This window comes from Prionailurus viverrinus, chromosome E2, assembly GCF_022837055.1.
Source record: "Prionailurus viverrinus isolate Anna chromosome E2, UM_Priviv_1.0, whole genome shotgun sequence".
Lineage (NCBI taxonomy): Eukaryota > Metazoa > Chordata > Mammalia > Carnivora > Felidae > Prionailurus > Prionailurus viverrinus.
Genome location: NC_062575.1, coordinates 24,241,258 through 24,263,871, shown reverse-complemented (window position 1 = coordinate 24,263,871; position 22,614 = coordinate 24,241,258). Strand labels below are relative to the sequence as shown.

Below are 22,614 nucleotides of genomic sequence, written 5' to 3'. Positions count from 1 at the left end.
TTCATGAAGGAGAGACTATGGAAGGTTAGGTTTATAAGGAGAACATAATGGTCTTTGTTACAAAATGTGTACTGTATCTAAATACAAATAACATATTTGATGTGTTATTGGACACGTATTATTTATTTATTTATTTATTTATGCATTTATTTATGCATTTATTTTTGCATTTATTCTTTCATTCTCTAGTCACTGACCACCGGTTTTGTGTCAGGGACAATGGTAGGCACTGAGGATGTTATTAACGACTGCACAAATAAGCTTCTTGCCTTCTCTGATAAGTATGTGGAATAGGCAGCAGGCTGTGGGGTGTACCTCATAGAATGATTATGAGGACTGAACACTTTTTCAAAAAACACAGAAAAGGAGTAAAATGTGGGTACAAAATTACTTCTAACTCATCCACTTCACCAATTCTGCCTCTTGTAACTCCAGTTGTGAGGGTTGAAGGAAAACTTCCATCTTCCCAGGACAAGAATATAAAAACCCTGTGCACAACATAATGTCCACCTCTATGCTAGTTAATTTTATCTTCAGCCTAGGTTATTAAAAGTTAAAGGATTGAAATTGTACCTGTCAACTGACAAAGCTTCAAACCTTCCATTTTGGCTTAATAAATCTGTTAAGATCCCATGATCACATGTTGGGTGCCCTAAGAAGTTGACAGTGACACACAAACTGACATGAGGGTGCATATTAGGGAGTGCTCTTGGGATTCCCACCTGTGGAAGATAAGGCAACACAAAGAATTGTCCAGAGGCAAAAAGTTGGCTCTGATGAAATCTTATCGAGGTCACCAGCCAACATATCAAACACTTCTTCAGCAGGAAGGGCTTTCAGAGTTGACTTTGGCTTCAGGAGACGGGATTTCCTGTATGTGTGTTACCTGTTCACTGGATCCAGGCTGCCTTGAGATGAGGCATGACTTCAGGTAAGGAGGTAGAATCAGAGAGGTTTACCTAAAGGAATTCTGTGGTCCACGGTAGGAAAGAGAATTACCACTTGTCCAATACCAAGATAAGTCATATGCTTTATCACATTCAATATTTGACAAGAATATCGAGGTGGGCTTTACTATCCTACGTAGATGAGCAAAGCAGGATAAATAACTTGGTAAACTTGACATAGTTAACATTCTATTCAGGGACTTTCTTGTTTCCAGAAACATCAGCATATCCAAAGTTACTCAAGTGATACCAGCACCCCATAGTAGAGTCTCTTCTCATGAACAAGGCTGCTGTGTATGGCCATAGAGACTGAGCTGCACTATCCCAGGAAGAGCTTGTGCACAGCCAGGGCCTGGAGGGCAAGGCCCGGAGGCAACTTGAAACTGGAATCTTATTGGAACTTGGGCCATGCTACTTTGGAAATAAGCATAAATTTATCTCTGCTGTTCTCTGCCATCATTATTGTTAACACTGTGCTGTTATGCTGTTGCTGCTGCTGCCATCAACTTCTGTGTCTCTTTCTTTTTTTAAGTTTATTTATTTATTTTGAGAGAGAGAGAGAGAGACAGAGAACCCCAAGCAGACTCCTCACTACCAGCGGAGAGCCTAAAACGAGGCAGAAACTCACAAACCATGAGATCGTGCGTGACCTGAGCCGAAATCAAAAGCCAGTCACTTAATGGACTGAGCCACCTAGGTGCCCCCTCTTCTGTGTCTTTTAATTCAAGTTTCTCAGAGAAAATCTGATCAGGCCAGTTTATCCCAGGTTCAAAAGTTTTCTATCAGTCCATCCACACCTTATACTTCTTATTACCCACCCTGGGCCGGTGGCCCCTGCCCAGTTCTGGTTTTTGTAAGTCCAATTAGCTGAGGCCTGGGAATATAGGCTGTATGATAGAGAAGGACATGCAGATGGGAATTCACTAGAAATAACTCCAGAGGTTTTTGCTAAATAATGACTAATATTTACATATTAATGGCAGCTAAAACTATTTAAACTTGTTTCCAATATAGATACATTCCATATATTCAGTTACTTATATAAATATGATATAAAGTTTTATAAGTTCATGATGTTCAAAATGGCAATTATGAAAGTGTATATAGAATGGTGCCTAGGGTTATCTGTGAATTCCAACACTGGTTATGCTTACATGGATCTAAAAAGGCTGCCTATTTTTCTTTCTTTTTTTTGGGGGGGGAATTTTAAAAAGGTTAAATGAGGGCACCTGGATGGTTCAGTCCATTGAGTGTCCAATGCTTGATTTTGGCTCAGGTCATGATCCTCACGTCTTGAGATTGAGCCATGTGTCAGGCTCGGCACTGGATGTGGAGCGTGCTTAAGATTAGTTCTCTCTGTCTCCCTCTGCCCTTCCCCTACTTACACACACACACACACACACACACACACTCTCTCTCTCTAACAAAAAAACAAAAATAAATAAATAAAAGTTTAAATGATTTTAACGATCAGGCAATTATAACTATACTGGGCGTGGGGGCCAACAATTAGGTATATTTTATATTACCCATATTATTATATTTTACATTATATATTGTTACATTTTTATATTTCATTAAAATTTTTTAATGTTTATTTTTGATAGAGACAGAGCACTAGTGGGGGAGACACAGAGACAGAGGGAGACAGAGAATCTGAAGCAGGCTCCAGGCTTTGAGCTGTCATCACAGAGCCTGATGTGGGACTCAAACCTAAAAACCGCAAGATCATGATCTGAGCTGAAAATGGACGCTTAACCGACTGAGCCCCTCTGGTGCCCCTATTGTTACATTTTTAAATATTTTTTTCACAATATCTTTTGTTCTATATTCCTATGACATTGAATATGACATTCATAACTGCTAAAATTTTACTTTCATAATATTAAATATAAGCAAACATATACATAATATCTAGGATTAAAGATGATTTGCAACTTCCAAACTAACAAGTTATCACTTTTTAGTATTTACAGCATTAACAAATTTGTGAATATTTATTTGATATGGACTAAACTGTTTAAGTTTAAATAATCAGAGCAATCTTCATCAGAAGCTAAACTCTCTCAAGGATTTGTTGTTTTGTTTTATCTTAGAAGGGGGGGGGGGAAGCACATCCTTACAGGGACAAGGAACAGCTGAGGGCTCTATGACTTTTCAGTGTCCAGCATCACCATGCACCATCTTTGATCTTTCCCCCGGAAAGTAGAATCACTGTAGAGTCACTGTTCCAGGTTCCCAGGAAAGGGCAAAATGAAGCCCGAATGACCCGTACCACCACTACCAGCATTGTCTCAAAGTTACGGAATGTGCTTACTCATGGGGCCTGAGAAACTCTATTTTGAAACATTGAATTCAATTCACATAATCTCTATAAAGTAATATAAAATATTTCTTATATTCTTCACAGAATTTTTTATAGAAAATTCCCTTTAGGAAATTTATTTTTAAGAAGTGCTAGAATTTATGACAATTTCTGGGAAAAACTCTAAAATAAGAAAAATAATATAACCAACAGTTAATTTTGTTGGGTATGAGAATTCAGTTGGAAATATTTTTACACAGCAGAATGGAGGCATGATTCTATTGCAATAATTAAGTGTGATACTAACTGAAACTCTAAGTGTTTGTATGTGACTTATTTCATTTTATGGAAAGTTCTCAGAGCTACTTACATTAATATGTTTACTATTAATTTGCCACTCAGAGGTCCCTTTTGTCTTGAAAGTCATGTTCTTTAGTTATGGTAAATATCATTATATTATTTCACCAATAATTTATTCCCTTCTATTTTTTAATTAAAAATTTTTTAAATGTTTATTTACTTTTGAGATAGAGTGCAAGTGGGAGAGGAGCAGAGAGAGAGGGTGACACAGAATCCAAAGCAGGCACCAGGTTCTGAGCTGTCAGCACAGAGCCCAACACGGGGTTCAAACTCACAAACTGTGAGATCATGACTTGAGCTGAAGTTGGATGCTTAACCAACTGAGTTACCCAGGCATCCTTATAGCCTTCTATTTTATCTTTTGTCTTTTATGATGAGATTCTTAATGGTTGAGAAAGTTTAATGAATAAAAAATATAACCAATCTATAAGTTACAACATTCACTGCTTTTTCTTTTTGTTCTACTTTGTGAAACATAGGCTCACTTGTATCTTCTCCTTACCATTTTGAAGATACCAAGTGTAATTTTTGATGATTTCATTAATTTCCATTTTTCTATTTTTTTCCCTATTTTCTATTTTCTCCATGTAATTCCATAAGCCATTTCCTATTGTCCCTATATTTCCCTTTTTTTGTTATATTGGTGACTTTAATTTTTTTATGTTTATTCATTTTTGAGAGACAGAGCATGAGTGGGGGATGGGCAGAGATAGAGGGAGACACAGAATCTCAGGAAGGCTCCAGGCTCCGAGCTGTCAGCACAGAGCCTGATGTGGATCCCGAATTTGTGAATGGTGAGATCATGACCTGAGCCGAAGTTGGATGCTTAACTAACTGAGCCACCCACACACCCGCCTTTTTTAAAAAAAATATTAATGTGGTGACTTTAATTTTAAAGTATTTTCTCAAATTTCCAGTGAGGAATTGCTATTCAGTTCTCTTAAAAGTGAGACACCAGAAAGTTGATACCTAGACAGAGCTTTATAGCTGAAAGGCTTCACTGTCAAGGTATTTAAAGAGCGCAACTGGCCTTTTAAAAGCAGAAATTCTGACTCTGTATTCAAAGTTACTTCTCTTGCAATGGTTATTTGGCCAAAGAGAAAAAACCTCCACTTGGTGAGTTAATTAGGAGAGGTTTGTAAATATCCTGTATCATTAGGTAGACTTGTACTTGATTTCCCTATTTTTACCAGATCGATTTACTCCTATTCTCAATTGTACTGATGCAAAAATATGCTTCAGGTTTTCTGCTGGTGTGGGGTGAGGGTACTCCCTGGCTTCGGGGTAAGCAGAGGCCACCCTGGAGATCTAATTTTCCATAACACACTTGCAAACTTCCCTCTTATCTTAGTCCCATCTTTAAGAACTGTTGTGTGATTTTAACTGCAGAAACTTTCTAGGTGTTTTGTGTTTGTTTGATAAACTCCCTTGCTTGTTGTAGTAGTCCAGATCTTCTAAGAAGCAAACGCCAACATGAAATTAAACATGCAAAGATTTTAGGGGAAAGACCTGTATGAGACCAAATGGAGAGGGGGTTGGAAAGGCTTAGACAGACAGCAGACCAAATAGAATTCTGTCCCGGAGTGAAGAGGAAAGCTAGGGATAGTTGGATGGAAGTATCCTAGATTGTTATGTATCCTAAAAAAAGGTTTGGCAAGGAATCATGGTATCCTTGAGCCAAAATGAACTGTCAGAGGAGTTCTGTTTTTCCCAAAAACAGACCTGCCATTTATAAAATAGAAAAAAAAAATTATAAAAAAAAAATATGCCCAGTGGTCTCCCTAGTGACATGGGAGAATAAGCTCTTCTAATACCTAGTTCAAGACAAAGTCTTACTGATGAAGGCTGTAAGCATTCTTTACTCCAGGCAGCTGTAAGCAAACAAGCTATCATGTGCTACCATTTCCATATTGCTGCTGAGGCGAGCTAGCTCCCCCACCCCCTTTTATTTAGCATGGGCAGGAAAAAAATATCAAACAATCTGTTAATGAGCATTTGGTGAAGTGTAATGAATACAGTCTAATTCACTAATTGAGGCTCATTCCACAACTCTCCACTAATAAGCATCTTAATGTGCTTAACTGCAAATGTCCAAAATAGTTATTGAGATGTGTGGAAATTTCCCATTTTGTATGTGAAAATTTTGATAATGTTGCAGTTTGATTAATTGAGAGAAAATGTATCACTAACAAAGAAGAAAATATAAAAGTAGGAATATCATACAATTATATCTTCTAAAAAGAACTAAGTGGCAAATAACACTATCAAAAATAAATAAAGCATTATTTGAAATAACTTTTACTGCAATGAGACACTGATTTCAGTTTCTATGTGATGCCAAGCAAAACTGACATTGAGAAATTTCCTAATTAGCTTGGTTAAGGAATATAACAAGTATATTAGTCAATAGTTTATCGATTATAGGAAGCAAAAAAGAAAAATCCACTTTCTGGTTTCAAACAAACTTATGTTCTTTGCTTCAAAAATTTATTTATTAAAGTTAAGATGGGCTTGTATCATTCATTATACCCAAAACCCATTTCTGTTTCTGTGTCTGTTACTTTCCTTCCCAACCACTGTCTTTCTTTTGTTGTTTTCATTCTCAAGAAAATAAGAATAATGTCTCAAAATAATGCCCCACTACCACTCCTCTGAGAGCCATGCTTAGATCATTCCAGGTTTGGCAGGAAAACGTAGTATTTTCTCCGTGGTTCCAGAAAGAGTCCTACGGTTAACTTTGATGATCTTTGTTTAGCTGTGATTGGGTGATTCCTTAATGAATCATTAGGAACAAGGAATGCAATTCTGATTCTACCGACCTTGGTCACATGACCACCTCTCCAGCTGTGTGTAGATTCATCACAAATTACAAGACTGGGGCTGGGTAGCTCCCGTAAGTGTGGATGGCTACTGGACAAGCATAAATAAGGGACATCAATTATAACTAATAAGCAGGAAATTAGAGCTTGCAACATTCCACTTAGACAAACTGCACTTAGATAACCATCACATTCTCTTTTCAAAGCAAAGGGAGGCTAAATGTTGAGTCATGTGGTATGGCTAAAAAAATATCCCTGGAGCAGTCAGATATCCTTTGGTTCAACCAGCTATGCTACTTTGAGAAATTAAATGGGTAGTTTCCCTAGATTATGTCATACAGCTTTTTCCAACTAAAAAGTGCAAGCATCATTTTCTTCCCAATCTATCTATAAAATACATCGTGATGCTCTGAAGGAAAAATAGTTTTATTAATGTAAATCACAAATGCACACACACATGCGCGCACACACCCACCCACACACGCTGATCCTGACTGAAAACTTCTGTGTGATCTTTCAGACCGAACAAGAGGCAATTATAAAAACTTTACTTGTTCCCACAAAAAGAAATCTCCAATCCCCTTATCTCACTTGGTGTATAGTCAGTGAGTCACAGTCTCTAAGAGGACCTGGAGACAAGGACACAACACCCTTTGGTCAACCATGTTCTTACAGGTATTTGCATGGTTAGCCCAGGCAACTTCAGCATTCCTAGATCCCTCTATCTGGGTGTTTGGCCAAGGTCTTCTTCAGGTACCTCTGCTGAGGCCCCCTAATCATTGGAAATATGAACATATCCCCCCTCCCCCACTCGATCTTAATACTTTTCTCCTCCTAGCACTTTCTCTTCCACCTTCTACCCAGCCTCTGAGTCTCTAACACCGTTGAAGCTTTTAGTCTGGGGCTGCCTCAGTAGTGAGACAACTCCTATGTGATGATTCTTGTGATCCTCTGTCTATATGCTGTTCTACAAAAGGAAATAGGACAGGAGAGGAGCCAGCCCTGTCTCCACTTTAGCTTCTTGTTTATACTACTGTAATAAGAGAGGAAAGGGTTGACTGTTACCCTCATTTTTTTTGTCTTTTTTGATCAACTACTCCAACACCTGGCAGGTCAGCTGAGGTTCTCTCTGTCTGTCTGTCTTTCTCTCTCTCATACACACACAAGCGTATACACACATGGTAGCTAGCACTTGGATATTATTCATCATTGTAAGGAAAGAAACCTCCATGGGATGTGTATAAACATTCCTTTACACTATACGGATTTTTTATATGCTGATTCTCCTTAGTATTCTGTAACTTTTCCAGTGGAATGGAACTTCGGGAAATATTGAGGTCTTAATTTGACAAAACCAATTTCCTTATGACTTTCCAACAGGATATTGGATGTTTAACATGAAATGAAGAGTTCTGACTAAAGCCTGACAAATGACAAGTTTGATGAGAGATGGGAGATCAAATGAAATGACAAAATAAGACATAAATCATGATGCCTTAAGGAACTACTATAACTGGGGTGCACATTTGGTCCCGATCTTCCTGGTAGCTCCAGTGATACTGTAAATAAGACTGATTACAGGAGCACCTAGGTGGCTCAGTTGGTTAAGTGTCCAACTTTGGACAGGTCATGATCTCACAGTTCATGGGTTCGAGCCCCGCATCAGGTTCTGTGCTGACATCTCGGAGCCTGGAGCCTGCTTCAGTTCCATGTCACCCTCTTTCTCTGCCCCCCACCCCGTTATCTCTCTCTCAAAAATAAATTAACATTAAAAAATAAAAAAAAAGAGATTGATTACATAGCTCTCCTTTTCCACACACAGAAAATGTGTTCAATGCTTAGGGAAAGCCTGGCATTTCTCAGAACTTCTCCCTTAAATTAGATTTTCACAGGGTGCTTGGTAAAGCAAGGCAGAAGGATGGATATGGTTTACAAGTGGGAGAAGAACTTGGATACAAAAACAAAAGAGTGACCAAAAGCAGGGTTTACAAATGCCAACTCAGAAAGGACAAACAAAATAACTTAGGAAATGTAAGCATTCAGATCCTTTGGCAATTGCCCATAATTGTAGGGTTTTATCCCTTACTCTTCCCTGATAGTAAGATGTACATTCCTTAAGCAGAAACAGCTACAGGCTAATTTGTGCCACCACCAAGACAGTGTGAGTTTAGGTGTCCTTTCCTCTACAGCCAGACAAATGGAAAGAAAAGCCTTAGAGATTTAATTATACAAGAGGAAAAGAAATCACTGTTCCTGACTTACAGCCAATCTGGCACATTCACACATGTTTTACTGAATAGCCCAAGCAACCAACTGATTCTCTGGGTGGGGAAATATCTGAGGACCAGCTGGGTCATGCTGTGACTTTATTTTCCTGAGTTTTAATTTCCTCGTTGTTGAAATGAAGACTGAAAAATAACATCTCTTTCAGCTCTAGAATTTGGTGATTGTATTGGTCAGCGTTCCCTGAAGCTGTTTCTCTGGCCAACGCCACTGGGATAGACCCTGTAGATTTTCAGAGCCATCTCATTGCATTCTTGAGAGTGGGAAGCAAGAAATATCTCCAATTCCTAAAGGAGGTAAGAGTAGCAATTATTGCTTATTAAACTCTTCATGGCGCACCTGGGTGGCTCAGTCAGTTAAGTGTCTTACTTCGGTTCAGGTCACAATCTCACGGTCTATGAGTTCAAGCCCCGCACCGGGCTCTGTGCAGACAGCTCAGAGCCTGGAGCTTGCTTCAGATTCTGTGTCTCCCTCTCTCTGCCCCTTCCCAGCTCACACTCTCTCTCTTTCTCTCAAAAATAAATAAACATTAAAAAATTAAAAAAAAAACCTCTTCATATGGTCTGGCATGGGGCTGTGTGCTTTCATCACTTATCATATTTTTATTGCTATGTAACAGATGAAGAAACTATGGTTCAAGTGGTTAATAAAATTACCTAAAGCCCCCAGGGAAAGAGAGATGTTTCAATCCTAGGTGCTGTGACTCTAGATTCTGTACGCTAAAACAAATATTATTCTCCACTATGTAGCGGTTTTCAGAATGTAGGTCCAGAATCAGCAGCATCAGCAGGATCTGGGAATTTATTAGAAATGCAAATTCCCACCCCCAACTGCAGACCTGCTGAGTCAGTAATTCTAGCAAAGTGATTTAAGAAGGCTCCAGATCATTCTGATGTACACTGAAGTCTGAGAACCCCTTTTGTATGGCATTGTTCCTTGGCTCTTAGATGTGAAGTCTTCACTTTCAGGAGTCCAGATGCTGGAGACATGGTCTCTAAAGGAAACTTCTCTCCATCTCAGAGCCTGCTTGTGGCTTGTTGGGAAAATCCCACTTTGCCAATAAAAAATAATGATTCTCTAACTTACATAATGACTCGTATCAATCATGTTAACGACGTCAGCTAAAGGTTATCTTGGTAATTTATCTGTATCAGCTGCTTCTCACTGCCACTCAGGCAGTTAGAGATGCAGTTGCAAATGTGAGATTGTAACAATTTGGAGGAGATCGATTACCCAGGGAACACAGCTGTCTTCCCAGCTGAGGATGAGGAAGAAGGGTCATTTCTTGCAAGACGGGGGCTAGAACTGTTTGCAACAGAACAAAGATACCTGAACTATCCTCCAGTACAATATACAATTATAACATCCAATAATGGTAGAGTATGGGCTCCAAGCATTTAATTTATTCAACAAATAAAAATATACAAATATACGTGTATCAAGGAACTTAACTACCCTTAAAGTGTGTATGTGACCACTCAAGTGCCAGTCCATGGTAAGAGCATACACACAGAACAAAAGTAGAGGAGTGCCTGGGTAACTCAGTTGGTTGAGCTTCCAACTTTGACTCAGGTCACCATCTCCAGGTTTGTGAGTTCGAGCCCCATGTCGGGCTCTGTGCTGTCAGTGCAGAGACAGCTTTGGATCCTCTGTCCTCCTGTCTCTCTTCATCTCACATACTCTTGCATTCTCTCTTTAGAGTAGTAAATTTTAAAAGAAAACTAAAAAAAACCCCAAACAAACAAAAAACATGAGTAGAATTCCAACTTCACAATTAGTACCTTACCAACATGCCATGGTATGGCAGTAAGATAAGAAACTATACCAGAATGTGAACTTAAAATTTTCAGTTATCCTTATGTGATCATGAAGGAATTACTAAATCTTTCGCAATTGCTGTTTTCTTATCTAGAAAATTAGAGTTGTGGTATCTCCTTCACTGAGGTGCTATGATTATGCAAAGCATTTTTACAGCAGAGATGTCAAATTTGCTCTCATTTTCTTATATAGTTTCCTTTCCTAGCCACTAAGATGAGCTTAATACCTCTCCAATTTGATCATTAGGATTTATAGCCTTGGGATGCCTGGGTGGCGTATTCTGTTAAGCATCCAACTCCTGATTTCAGCTTAGGGTTGTGAGAGTGGGCCCTGCCTTCGCCTTCACACTGGGTGTAGAGCCTGCTTTGAGTTCTCTCTCTGTCACTCTCCCACCTCTCCATTTTACTATCTCTCTCTCAAAAGAAAAATTTTAAAAAGAAAAAAAAAAAGACTTACAGTCTTAAATCTGAGTTAAATGTAAGATCCAGAAATTGCAAGTGGACATACTATTTATGCATGGTAGTGCTAGATACCATAGAGAAATTCATGTTTTTCTCTTCAGCTACATTTTTTTAAAGCAGGTTTCACACCCAGCATGGAGCCCAATGCAGGGCTTGAACTCATGACCCTGAGATCAAGACCAGAGCTAAGATCAAGGGTCGAACATTTAACTGCGCCACCCAGGAGTCCCTCCTCAGCTACATTTATATATTTTTACATTTTTTTAAGTCTAAAAAATAAAACATTCATATTGTAGTATATAGTTAATATAGAAAAAAAGAGGGAGCCAAGATGGCAGAACAACATGGAAGGTTTTATTTTGCATGTCGCATCCATGAAAGACAGTCAGATCAACACTAAACCATCCTGAACACCTAGAATACTGATCTGAGGATTAACACAACAATCCGCACAACCTGAACCACAGAACTCAGCAGGTACGTGGCGTGGAGAGGTAAACTGGGGGAGAGAGAAGCCACAGAACTGTTTTTGCTTGTGGAGACAGGATGGAGATGGGGGGGGGGAGAATACGGGAAAAGCACCCCCCCCCCCAAAAGCAGCTGGAGAGAAAGTGGCAAAGTAGAAACAGCCACAGGGACTAAACTAAAAAGGGAAAGGAGAAAGGAGAGGGTTTCAATTCCATTAAGGCTATAAAGAGGGGGAGCACAGAGTCTGAAACTCTGCAGCTGATACCTCACAGTGCTCTGGTGGGAAGGTTGAATACCCAGGAGCACAGTGAAGTCGGGGCAGTCCTTGGGCCATATGAGGAATAGCAGTTCCTCTGCTGGGAGGACATGAGGTAGAGGCTGTGTGCCTACCCACCCCCACCCCCCCCCCCCCGCCCACCCCAACAGGCAAAGGTACCAGCAGACCATGGAGAACAACCACATTTTCTGGTGCTGGAACAAGGTCCTTAAGGGTGAAGCCTGGTGCCAGGTGTGTGTTGTGATTTTCCATAATCCCTGAAACGCTGCTATGTGATGGTGTGAACATTTTCTGGGGTGGGCTGGCACCCAGCTGCAGTCTCTGGGCATCAGCAGCAGCATTATTCTGTGAATGTTCCTGGGTGTGGCCAGCACCCAGCCACTGCTCAGTGAGACCCTCCCCCAGAGGATGTGAGCAGGTCAAAGCCGCAGTCCTTCAGAAGTGACGGGTCAGGAAACACAGCCGCATCTGAGATAAAACTCAGGAGGAAAGTGCTGCCTGGTAACCTGATGCCTGGGTCACGGACAGTGTAAAAGCAGGGAGTGGACAGAAGCCAGAGACAAAGGACGGGTGCACAATTGCTGGTTGGGGAGAGCAGAGAGTTCCAATACTAGAGACTGGGTAGCTGGGTGACACCATTTTTACCCCTCCCATGCATGCGCATATACACCTACAAGCCCAACAACAATTCACCCCACTAAACTAAGCAGCACCATCTAGTGGACAATGGAGCCATTACACTAAGCCCTGCTGAACTGGGCCAACCTCGCTCTTCAAAAATACCACAAATCTCTCTGCTGAGTTTATGGACTATAAAGTGTTTCATAGTTTGACTTGTAGGGGAAACTGATGTAATTTCAATCATATTTCAGTCTGTTTGCTGGTCTATTCAATTTTATTTTTTTCTTTTTCTTTTTTGTTTTCTTTTTCTTAAATGCAGAAAGAGAAAAAATATTTTTATTTTTAATTTTTATTAAAAATATTTTTTAATTTTTCTTCTACTATATTTCTTACTTTTTTGTAAATTTTTGAAATTCTATTTTTATTCCATCATTTCATTTTATTCTATTTCATTGTATTCATTTTTTCAAATTTCAAATGTTTTCCTTTTGTTTTCTTTCTTTTCCTTTCTTCTCTTTTTCCCTTTTTTACTCTAATCTATCAAGCTCCTTTCAACAACCAGACCAAAACACACCTAGGATCTAGCATCACTTATTTGATTTCGTTTTTGTATGTTTTGTTTTAATTTTAATTTTTTTTAATTTCAGTTTTTTCATTTTAATTTTTCTTTATTAATTCATTTCCTTCCTTCAAAATGATGAAAAGGAGGAATTCACCTCAAAAGAGTGAGCAGGAAGAAATGACAGCCAGGGACTTAATCCACACAGATACAAGCAAGATGCATGAACCAGAATTTAGAATCACGAAATTAAGAATACTAGCTGGGGTCAAAAATAGATTAGAATCCCTTTGTATGGAGATAAAAGAAGTAAAAGCTACTCAGGATGAAAAAAAAAATGGTATAACTGAGCTGCAATCTTGAATGGATGCCACGGCGGCAAAGATGGATGAGGCAGAGCAACAAATCAGCAATATAGAGGACAAACATATGGAGACTAATGAAGCAGAAAAAAGAGGGAGACTAAGGCAAAAGAGCACGATTTAATCAATGATTCATTAAAAAAGAACGAATCAGTATCATACGGGTCCCAGAAGATGAGGGAGATAAAAAGGGGTAGAGGGTTATATGAGCAAATCATAGTAGAAAACTCTCCTAATCTGTGAAAAGACACAGACAGCAAAATCTAGGAAGCACAGAGGACTCCCATTAGATTCAACAAAAACCGACTATCAACAAGGCATATCAGAGCCAAATTCACAAAATACTCAGGCAAGGAAAGAATCATGAAAGCAGCATGGAAAAAAAAAAAGTCCTTAATCTACAAGGGAAGACAGATCAGGTTTGCAGCAGACCTATCCACAAAACATGACAGGCCAGAAAGGAGTGACAGGCTATATTCAATGTGCTAAATCAGAAAAATATGCAGCCAGGGCACCTGGTTTGCTCAGTCGGTTGAGTGTCCGACTTCGGCTCAGGTCATGATCTCGTGGTTCATGGGTTCGAGCCCCACATCGGACTCTGTGCTGACAGCTCAGAGCCTGGAGCCTGCTTCGGATTCTGTGTGTCCCTCACTCTCTGCCCCTCCCCTTTGTTCTCGTAACATTAAAAAAATTAAAATGAAAAATATGCAGCCAAGAATTCTTTATCCAGCAAAGCTGTCATTCAAAATAGAAGGAGAGATTAAAAGTTTCCCAGACAAACAAAAATTAAAGGAGTTCATGACCACCAAACCAGCCCTGCAAGAAGTTTTAAGGGGGACTCTCTGAGGGGAGAAAAGGTGAAACAAAAAGAAAAAAAAAGAAAAAGAAAAAAGATCAAAAGCAACAAAGACAAGAAAGGACCAGAGAATACCACCAGAAACTCCAACTCTGTAAGAAACATATTAGCAATACATTCATCTTTCAGTACTCATTCTAATTGTCAATGGACTAAATGCTCCAATCAAAAGACATAGGGTAACAGAATGGACAAAAACATGATCCAACTATATGTTATTTACCAGAGACCCACTTTAGATCTAAAGACACCTTCAGATTGAAAGTAAAGGAATGGAAAACTATCTATCATGCTAATCATTGACAAAAGAATGATGGAGTAGTCATTCTTATGCCAGATAATCTAGATTATAAAATAAAAACTACAACAAGAGATAAAGAAGGGCATTATATCATAATAAAGAGGTCTATCCACCAAGAAGACCTAACAATTGTAAACATTTATGGTCCAAATGTGATAGCACCCAAATATATAGAAAAATTGATTACAAACATAAAGAAACTCATCGATAGTAATACCATAATAGTAGATTCCAAATCCCTACTCACAGCAACAGACAGATCATCTAATCAAAAAATCAACAAGGAAACAATGGCTTTGAATGACACATTGGACCAGATGGACTTAACAGATATATTCAGAACATTTCATCCTGAAGCAGCATAATATACATTCTTCTCCAGTAAACACGGAACGTTCTCCAGAATAGATCACATACTGGGACACAGATCAGCCTTCAACAAGTACAAAAGATCGAGATCATATTTTCAGACCACAATGCTATAAACTCAAAATCAACCACAAGAAAAAATTTGGAAAGATAACAAATACTTGGAAACTAAAGAACATCCTACTAAAGAATGAATGGGCTAACCAATAACTTAAAGAGGAAATTAAAAAGCACATGGAAGCCAATGAAAATAATAACACCACAGCCCCAAATCTCTGGGATGCAGCAAAGGCAGTCATAAGAGGGAAGTACATAGCAATCCAGGCCTTCCTAAAGAAGGAAGAAAGATCTCAGATACACAACCTAACCTCACACCTTAAAGAACTGGAAAAAGAACAGCAAATAAAACCCCAAACCAGAAGACAGAAAATAATAAAGATGAGAGTAGAAATTAATGCTGTTGAAACCAAAAAAGAGTAGAATAGATCAATGAAACCAGAAGCTGGTTCTTTGAAAGAGTTAACAAAATTGACAAACCCGTAGCCAGTTTTATCAAAAAGAAAAAGGAAAAGACCCAAATAAACAAAATCAAGAATGAAAGAGAAGACATCACAACCAACACAGCAGAAATAAAAGCAATAATAAGAGAATATTATGGGCAATTATGTGCCAATAAAATGGGCAATCTGGAATAAATGGACAAATTCCCAGAAACATATAAACTACTAAAACTGAAATGGGAAGAAATAGAAAATTTGAGCAGACACATAACCAGTAAAGAAATTGAATTAGTAATCGAAAATCTCCAAAAAACAAGATTCCAAGGCCGGATGGCTTTCCAGGGGAATTCTACCAAACATCTAAAGAAAAGTTAATACCTTTTCTCTTGAAGCTGTTCCAAAAAATAGAAATGGAAGGAAAACTTCCAAACTCTTCCTATGAAGCCAGCATTACCTTGATTCCAAAACCAGACAAAGACCCCACTAAAAAGGAGAACAATAGACCAATTTCCCTGATGAACATGGATGCAAAAATCCTCAAGAGGATATTAGCCAACCAGATCCAACCATACATTAAAAAAAATTATACACCATGACCCAGTGGGATTTATACCTGGGATGAAGGGCTGGTTCAATATCTGGAAAACAATTAACATGATTCATCACATCAATAAAAGAAAGGACAAAAACCACATGATCCTCTCAATAGATGCAGAGAAAGCATTTGACAAAATAAAGCATCCTTTCTTGATAAAAGCCCTCAATAAAATAGGGATAGAAGGATCATACCTCAAGATCATAAAAGCCATATACTAATGACCCAATGCTAATAACACTCTCAATGGGGAAAAAAATGAGAGCTTTCTCCCTAAGGTCAGGAACAAGATAGGGACGTCCCCTCTTGCCACTTAGTCAACACAGTATTGGAAATCTTAGTCTCAGCAATCAGACAACACACAGCAATAAAAGGCATCCAAATCAGCCAGGAGGAGGTCAAATTTTCACTCTTTGCAGATGACACGATACTCTATATGGAAAACACGAAAGATTCCACCAAAAAAACTGCTAGAACTGACCCATGAATTCAGCAAAGTTGCAGGATATAAAATCAATGCACAGAAATTGGTTGTATGCCTACACACCAACAATGAAGCAACAGAAATGAAATCAAGGAATCGATCCCATTTATAATTACACCAAAACCCATAAAATACCTAGGAATAAATCTAACCAAAGAGGTGAAAAATCTATACCCTGAAAAGTATAGAAAGTGTATGAAAGAAATTGAAGAAGACACAAAAAAATGGAAAAAGATTCCATGCCCTTGGATAGGAAGAACAAATATTGTTGAAGTGTCAATACTACCCAAAGCAATCTACATATTCAATGCAATACCTATCAAAGTAGCACCAGAATTCTTCAGAGAGCTAGAATTAACAATCCTGAATTTTGTATGGAACCAGAAAAGACCCCGAATAGCCAAAGAAATCTTTAAAAAGAAAACCGAAGCTGGAGACATCACAATCCCGGACTTCAAGCTGTGTTACTAAGCTGTGATCATCAAGACAATATGGTACTGGCACAAAAGCAGACACTCAGATCAATGGAACATAACAGAGAACCCAGAAATGGACCCACAAACATATGGCCAACTCATCTTTGACAAAACAGGAGAGAATATCCAATGGAATAAAGATGGTCTCTTCAGCAAATGGTGCTGGGAAAACTGGACAGCAACATGCAGAAAAATGAACCTGGACCACTTTCTTATACCATACACAAAAATAAACTCAAAACGGATGAAAGACCTAAATGTAAGACAGGAAGCCATCAAAATCCTTGAGGAGAAAGCAGGCAAAAACCTCTTTGATCTTGGCCCCAGCAACTTCTTACTTGACATGTCTCCAGACGCAAGGGAAACAAAGGCAAAAATGAACTACTGGGACCTCACCAAAATAAAAGGCTTCTGCACAGCAAAGGAAACAATCAGCAAAACTAAGAGGCAGCCAACAGAATGGGAGATGTTTGCAAATGACATATCAGATAAAGGGTTAGTATACAAAATCTATAAAGAACTTATCAAACTTATCACCCAAAAAACAAATAATCCAGTAAAGAAATGGACAAAAGACATGAATAGACACTTCTCCAAGGAAGACTTCCAGATGGCCAACCGACATATGAAAACATGCTCAACATCTCTCATCATCAGGGAAATACAAATCAAAACCACACGGAGACACCACCTCACACCTGTCAGAATGGCTAACATTAACAACTCAGGCAACAACAAATGTGGGCGAGGATGCGGAGAAAGAGGATCTCTTTTGCACTGCTGGTGAGAATGGAAGCTGGTGCAGCCACTCTGGAAAACAGTATGGAGGTTTCTCAAAAAATTAAAAATAAAACTACTCTACAACCCAGCAGTTGCACTACTAGGTATTTATCCAAGGGATATAGGTATGCTGTTTCGAAGGGACACATGCACCCCCATGTTTATAGCAGCACTATCAACAATAGCCAAAGTATGGAAAGAGCCCAAATGTCCATCGATGGATGAATGTATAAAGATGTGGTGTGTGTATATATATATACATACAGTGTGTATATACAGTGTATATATATACATACAGTGTGTATATACAGTGTGTGTGTGTGTGTGTGTGTGTGTGTATATGTACAGTGAGTATTACTCGGCAATGAAAAAAAATGAAATGTTGCCATTTGGAGCTACGTGGATGGAACTAGAGGGTATTATGCTAAGTGAAATTAGTCAGAGAAAGACAAATATCATAGGACTTCACTCATATGAGCACTTTAAGATACAAAACAGATGAACATAAGGGAAGGGAAGCAAAAATAATATAAAAACAGGGAGGGGGACAAAACATAAGAGACTCTTAAATATGGAGAACAAATAGAAGGTTTTTGGAGGGGTTGTTGGAGGGGGGATGGGCTAAATGGGTAAGGGGCTTAAGGAATCTATTCCTGAAATCATTGTTGCACCATGTGCTAACTAACTTGGATATAAATTATAAAAAATAGATTTAATTTAAAAAAAGGAAAAAAAAATTCTTTACCACATATAATTGTCACATCTTAAAGAAGATTAAGAAATTAGTTATATATTGGCTAAGAACCTGAAAATTTGATGTTGAAATAGATTAAAGATGAAGTGCAGAGAAAATACTTCTCCAGAAGTAGTTTGGAGAAAATAAAGTTGGAGGGAGATTAAATATGTGATCTGTGCTTAGTATCTCCTAATTCTGTTAGGGTGTGTGTGTGTGTGTGTGTGTTACCTATTAATTAGAATTCAATTCATATCCACAGCGATTGAGTAAATGCATGGATCCAGGGAATTTAGTCAGTGATTATGGTAAAAGATAGAGAATAAAACCATCACCCTTGTTTTCTTGAGTCTCAGGATCTGAGGAGAGGCAGGGGAAATCCACTAGGCATAAATATTAGTTAAGTGATATTTTCTTAGGAGCACCTGGATGGCTCAGATGGCTAAATGTCTAACTTTGGCTCAGGTCATGATCTCACCATCTGTGGGCTCAAGCCCCATGTCAGGTTCTGTACTGACAGCTCAGAGCCTGGAACCTGCTTTGGATTCTGTGTCTCCCACTCTCTCTGCTCCTTCCCTGATTGTCTCTGTCTCTCTCTCTCTTTCAAAAATAAATAAACATTAATTTTTTTCAGTAATATTTTCTTGTAATCTTTGCCTAGACAGAGGTTTATGCTACTTAAGCTAATTAGGAATGATGGTCATGAAGATTTTCAAGTATCTAGATTATAGCCCATGGGAGACCATCTGAGGATCAGTAGTAGACAACTTCCTAGTAGAGACCTTCTCAAAGTCTTTACATTGGTCTGGCCAATGCTTAATAGTTTCATAACTAGAAGAGCTTAAGTTTGTCTTTGATATCTCAACTAAGACTTGTTTTCTTTATTTTTGAAATTCTTGTGCTGGTTTCATCATTTTCAAAACATAGAGCCCCAAATTTTGGCCAAAAATGTACAAGATGACATCAACTTTTCTCACTATTAGTTTTACAAATCACGTGATTCAGGTGGTGTCTGACAGATGTTTCCATTCAAAGATACGGAAAGATATCTTTCACAATTAAAGGTTATACTATGGTGTGATAGTTTGAAGAGTTTACAATTAAGGGGGTTTAGTATGAGGTTATACAGTGGAAGATTATAAATATTCTCTTTCCCAAAAAGATTTCATTTAAGCATATAACACTGATAATCACTGCCTACACAATTATTACATTGGGAATTGCACAATGGTGATTTTAAAAATTTTATCATCCCTTATACAGTTACTAGCTGGCATTCTTATCCCTGAAAAAAGTTTACTCATTTTTACCTCCCCTTCCTCCTTCTCTTCCCTCTTTCTTCTTTTCTTCCTCCCTCCCTCCCTCCTTCCCTTCCTTCTATTTAAAAAATTAACACAGTTCAAATCACTATGTCTGGTTCATTTCTGCTCCTTGCTCCTTCACTGCCAAAACTTGGAGCAGAGAGTGCCTCAGATTCTCTGCTTTCTTTTTGTCTGTGATAAACACAATATAAAATGTCTACTGCATCAAGCTTTAAATTTCACATTATCCTATTTACTTGACCTTGACAGATTTGGCATCCTTTCTCCTGGCTGTGAGCAGAAAGTTCTTGACTTCCTCAAGGTTATGAGGCATAACTACAAAGCCTGCAGGAGAGCATGTGACCTGCAGGAAGCAAAGGGATGGAAATGAAAGAGACTGCCAATATTTGTCTCCTGGCAGTTAAACCCTCCCTTGAAAGAACTGAACATTTTGGGTAAGTGATTTTGAACATTGCTATATATTATTGTTGATGACAAGTTGTCCAAGATTTGGACAGTAGTAGCCTCTCATACCAATCTCTATGTCCTTGTTTTTTCTATATATTCTAGGTAACTGAACTTCTCTGTGTTCTAATTATGCTAAAGGGATGAGTTTTGTGAGACTGTGTTTGCTTTTTTTGCCTTTTTTCTACCTTTTTTTTAAATGAGAATATAACTTCTGGAATTTCAAATTTCTTTTATGGTTCCCATTACCTCAGCTACTTAGAATTTCTTGAGTCTGATAGTTTTGCTAGGTTATCTCTCAGAGTTGATAATTCCAGATCAATTTTTCCACATACACAGTACACTTTTAAATATACATATTCAGATCTGCTTTTGCAACTCCCAAATTTTCTTGGATTACAGCTTTAAATATTAGTTCTCATCTACAGTTTTGTTTTTTCTTCTTCAAGGATGGATCATCCTCTGCAATCTTTTTTATGTTTTTATTCATTTTTGAGAGAGAAAGAGACAGAGTGCCAGAGGGGGAGGGGCAGAGAGAGAGGGAGACACAGAGACACAAAATCTGAAGCAGGTTCCAGGCTCTGAGCTGTGAGTAGAGAGCCTGATGCAGGGCTTGAACCCAAGAGTGGTGAGATCATGACCTGAGCCAAAGTAGGTTGCTTGACTGACTGAGCCACCCAAGCACCCCATCCCAACAATCTTTTATCTCCATCACTATTTGGTTGCTTTAGCTAATTTCATCTAATTTCTTTTGTGAAATTTTCAGTTGTTTCTATTGGAAAACAGGCATAATTGTGATTTTTCTTTAGTTATAAATTGTTACGTATTTTTCTCTGTCTTTAATTTTTGTTTTAGACATTTGGTTAATTTTCATTTTGCATCTTTCTTTTTTTGTCCATTTCTGAGTCTATAAATCTGTGACTTGAGGTTGTTTTCTTTCTACTGTAAAGACATACTGAAAGATATTTAGTTCAATTTGACATATTATGGTATAGTTTACTTCTGTTTTGAGGTGGAATATTTTTAGGGAGGTGATTTATCATCAACTGAAATATTTTCTAGTGGTCAATGTTCTTATACTAAATTTACACAGTATATCTGATTAGACAGCCTTTATTCATTTTCAAATGTTTTATATTATCCTGCACAAGTAATAACAGGTGATTTTATACTCACAGAGTGGAGTTTGAATAACTCACTAGGTTTCTCAGTTTAAAAGCGTCTCTTTTGGCACAGTGAAGTATGGACCATTAAGAAATAACACTCGTTGGAGGAGAAGCTAGTATTTCTTCTGATTTTGTGGTTTCCTCTCTCCTTCTGCCCTTTTCCCTCTCTCTCTTTCTTTCTCTCTCTCCTCACCACCAAGTTTGCAAATAGGCCTCTGGCTCCCAAACCCAATTCTTCCTGATACTGTTCTTCTGTTCTTTGGACACATTTTAAAGCTACTTTCTTTTAACTTCACAATATCAAGTATCACGATCCACTGATCAGGTGTGTTCTTATTTCCCCTTTCAGTGTAGAAGTCTTCCCCCACCCTTTTTAACTCTTAAGGTGACTTATATCAGTGTTCTGTAGTGGTGGACATAGGCTACCTTCTCCTATTTTAGAGTCTCTATCTGGCTCTGTTTCAGTATGAAGTGTGGAGCTAAATTTGCTGGTGTTTTATATGTATTTTCTTAATTATTATAACTTGACGACTGTAGAATTCTCTGTACTGTAGTTATGTGTCAAGTATGGGTGATGTATTATTTTATTTGATCTTTCCTGTCAATGGTATGTTTTTTTTGGAGGAAATATGAAGAGATTCTGATTGAAGAAATCTCTGTTATCCCACAGTTTCCATTAAGTCCCTTTTTCACTTAATTTTGTCACTATAGACAGCCTAAGTAATGAGCTAGAATATTGAGGATGACACCATATTTTGGTCAACATAATGACAGAATATATGTGAATTTAGTAGTTTAGTCTATGCCTAGGGAAATGAGCCCACCTCACTCATGGTGTAGAGACTGACCACTGCATAAGTTCTAACACAAGGTTTAAAATGAGCAGAGGTGTCATAGGTGAATCAGGTGAGCTTTTCCACATAAGGACTCAGGTTTAAGGGTGTCTACTGCATTAGAGTACATGTTAAAGTATTTGAGCAAAAGACACAGAATGTAAAACCAAGAGACTATACAGTATGGCTTTCATATCACTGTTGACAAAGGAACTTTCTGTGTCCAACAGACCTGAGTCCAAATTTATAATTATCAGATACCCTTTTCTTGAAATTTAGTACTGATTAAATATAAATGTCTTAATAATTATGGGAAAATAGTAATGGCTGAGACTTTACCTAAATATCATTGTCCATTATTTTTTCTCACTGATAGCCTTCTTTGACTTCTTTTAATGTCTTTCCTCCTAGTCATTTCCAACTATATCCCAACACCAGTATAAATCCCAGGTGAGTTTTAGTAAGTGCTCTCAAA

At 38.2% G+C, this 22,614-nt stretch overlaps 1 pseudogene; it reads right to left on the bottom strand.

Moving 5' to 3' along the window:
* Positions 1 to 19,781: 19,781 nt before the first annotated feature.
* Positions 19,782 to 20,009, bottom strand: LOC125153211 (60S ribosomal protein L38-like; annotated as a pseudogene).
* Between the last annotated feature and the right edge of the window lie 2,605 nt (positions 20,010 to 22,614).